Here is a 3,775-nt window from a genome sequence, read left to right as displayed (position 1 = left end):
AAAGACCACAATAGACACTCGCTGCTAGCAAGAAAATCTAGAAGCCACTGTCGGCTGGGGGATTACCCCAACAAAATAAGGCTTGCAATCCTTCACCACCGGATTATAGGGTTGGAAAAATCAGATGCAGAACAAACAAGAAAAAGAGGTTGAAATTGCCACATGAACAGGCACCGGATTTGCTTTACCTGATTGACACACTAACTGCCAAGATCAGAAGAGAGTCTATAGATCTAGCTGAATCTACCTTCACTGGCTATTCGTCACACCAACGGAAATCATTGAGGTAGGGAGAGGAAGTCATCGAGGTAGGGAAAGGCCAAAGGGATGATATTTCGATGTGCCATCGTCAGTGGCGGATCTAGGATTTTACCATAGGGTATGCAAAAAAATTTTTTATGCAATTCGATAAAATCATTTACAATTTGATAAATTCAAAGATTAAGCTAGAAACAATAACAACTCACAATATAAATCACAATATAAATAGTTCGAAATATAGTATAAAAGAAACTTACAATATTACTTGTCTGCTTTGTTTACCCGCCGCTTTTTGAATGACATGAATGTTTTGATTATATCTTCTTCATTCACTTGGAAGAAAAATATCCTGCTCAATGAATGTGACTAGACAATCATCCAAAACACTGTCACCTAGCTTATTCCTTGACTTTATTTTCACTTTAACCATTGCAGAAAATACCCTTTCAACACTTGTTGTTGCCACTGGTAAAAGCAATATCAATTTGAGAAGCAAGTAAACCATATCATACACTTTGTGCCTCGGTGTTTGAACAAGCTTAACTGAGAGATCAACGATGCTGTCTAGACCCTTGAAGCTATCATCTCATCGCATGTCATCAATATAATTATCAAATTGTAATTCAAGTTTTAGCAAATCATTGTTAGAGAAGTCCTTAGGATAAAATTCAGCCAATCTGCGTACCTTCTGTGCATCAAACGAAGCAAATGAATTGGAAGGATTGAAGGCTGACATACACGAAAATAGCTCCATATTGATCTCATCAAACCGATTATCAAGCTCTTGCCTAATTTGATCAATGACACCAATATATAATTCTCTTCTAAAATGGTCATCATTTGTTTGGTTTCGAGCACGGGCATACCTTGCTGATTTTCCATACGACACATAATCACCATCCATAGCAGGAACTTCAACATCATGTTTAATGCAAAAAGAAGTGACCCTCTCAAGGAAGTGGTCCCAACCATCAGACCTTAACTGTTGCATTTTGTTCTTTGCACATTAACAACGGAGATTGCATTAAGAATATCTTGATAACTTCTCTGTAAACACTCGGATAACTCATTTGTGTATCCAAGAATAACAAACATTAAGTGCACAAAGAAAATGAACTCAAAAGTTTCAAATGCTCCAAGCACAAAATGTATCTTTGTCCAATCATCCTTCTGTGAAATATCATCACCAAGATCAATGAGCACATCATGGATTGAGGAATACATTGTAATGATGTTGCATATAGTTTTGTAATGAGAGCCCCATCGAGTTTCACCAGGCCTAGGCAAACTCATCTCTTGATTTAATCCACTCCCTGATTCAAGCTAACCACACTCAAGTGCTTTCTTGATATTCTCAAGCCTAGCAGTTCGAAGCATACCATGATGCTTGCAAGAAACTCCAATAATATTCAATAAGATAGATACTTGATCAAAAAAGCTCTTACAATCAGTATTTCTCTTGGCAACAGCAACAAGAACTAGTTGGAGTTGATGTGCAAAGCAATGAATATAATACGCAGAAGGTGATTCTTGCATGATCAATGTTTTTAGCCCTTTAATATCTCCTTTCATATTGCTGGCCCCATCATAACCTTGACCTCTAATTTGAGTCATAGTCAATCCATGACTAACAAGTAAACCCTCGATAGCTTCCTTAAGTGACAAAGAGGTAGTATCATCTACATGAACAACTCCAATAAAATGTTCACAAGGCCTTCCAAATTTATCAACATAATGCAAGCAAAGAGCTAGTTGTTCTTTATCTGATATGTCACTGGACTCATCAGCTAAAATTGCATAGGGCTCATCATCAAGTTCTTCAATTATTTTCTTTCTAGTTTCTATGGCACAACAATGAATAATTTGCTTTTGTATCTCTGCGCTAGTAAAGGTGCAATTACCTGGAGCATTATTCAAGACATACTTGTTCACTTCATCACTATTTCCTGCAAGAAACTTCAAAAGTCAATGAAATTTCCTAAGTTGCTAGACTCTTCATTTTCATCATGTCCATGAAATGCCAATCCTTGATGCAAAAGAAACTTTATATATCTAAGTGAATATGTCAACCCTTTCTTATAAAGACAAAGATCCTCATCGGTCCACTTCTCAATGTGATAATCAATTGCTACCTTGGGATTTATAAAACCAATGTATCTCTCCTGGGCTGCATTGTGTGCCATAGAACCACTATGTTTGATAAGTGCTTTGTTTCCTATATTCCAATTATGCCATCCTCCAACAATAAATGTATTTGAACCAACACCCTTCTTGAACAAATAGCATATAAAGAAAAACGCAGAATCCTTCTTGATACTATATTCAAGCCACTCATGATTATACATCCATACATAATTGAATTGGCGATCTCTACCTTCAATTTTTCTTGATGGAAAATCATCATTAACAGGTTTGCATCGACCTTTAATAATATATGCTCTTCGAATTGCATCTTGATCATTAACATGATAACTTTCAATGGGCTGCCTTTCACCTGGATCATGTGGAAGGCGATTGATATCTTAAACCGGTGGCTGTGATGCGGGTGGTTGCAGTGGCGGAGGCGAGGGCACAGGATCCGCGATTTCTTCAACTACCACTCTATCATGCACCTGATTATGTTCTTCCACAAAAGTTTCCACTGGAGATGGGATAGTGTTTGAAGCAGCAGCTGCCTTCTTTGCTGCATGTTTCTGAAAAAGAGATGCAATATCTCCGCCTCTCTTCATAATCCAACCGTTCTGAAAAAATAATGTCTATGTAATGTAAGTACAACAATTAACTAGATATTATAGCAAAACAACCATGTAACAATAGAATCATGTTTTAAATTTTCGGGTAGAAAACTTACAAATCACAACCTCACATGATATTAAGTTAAGAATGTTGATGGATTGATGGTCTGTTCAATAAACTCACGAACTGAAATAAAAAAAAGCACTCATACATACATAAATAAAAATATTTAAGAATATATGTCTTTTCAAATAAGAAAAAATAGAAGATAGATTCATCTTAAACCTCCTTGTGGTTTGTGGACGATGAGAGGTTTTCCTTGTGGACCATCAGAAGTGTTGGGATACGAGGTAGGCTACGCTAGCGCAAATCAAAATTTCTACCGCGTATAACCAGGAAGAACTGCCGTATAAGGATCACGGGATTACCACTCGACGCACTACTGGTGCGGAAGATGTAGATATGCATCGATGTAGTGAAGATGATCACGTAGTCGTACGTAGTCGATCAACGTAGTCGTACGTATTCGATCACGTCCAGCAGCTCCTCAGCAGCTCGTCCACGTGCAGCAAGATCGCCTCCGGTGCCGCGGCTCGTCGTCGGCTCGTCGTGGCTCGTCGGTGGCTCGTCGGCGGCTCGTCCAAGTGCTGCAGGCGCAACACCTCCAAGGTATCCACACGTGCAGGGAGGAAGCGTCGCAAGCCGGAATGCTAGATCCGCGAGTTGCAACAGGCGAGGGCGTGGGAGGCGCGGCAGGTGTGTTTCGCCAAAAAGGTGT

General features: G+C 39.0%; 1 pseudogene; it reads right to left on the bottom strand.

Annotated features, from left to right (window-relative positions):
• Window positions 1-522: 522 nt before the first annotated feature.
• Window positions 523-2,990, bottom strand: LOC140223246 (uncharacterized; annotated as a pseudogene).
• Between the last annotated feature and the right edge of the window lie 785 nt (window positions 2,991-3,775).

The sequence above is a fragment of the Setaria viridis genome, chromosome 6 (assembly GCF_005286985.2).
Source record: "Setaria viridis chromosome 6, Setaria_viridis_v4.0, whole genome shotgun sequence".
Classification (NCBI taxonomy): Eukaryota; Viridiplantae; Streptophyta; class Magnoliopsida; order Poales; family Poaceae; genus Setaria; species Setaria viridis.
This window is presented reverse-complemented; position numbering and strand designations above follow the sequence as displayed.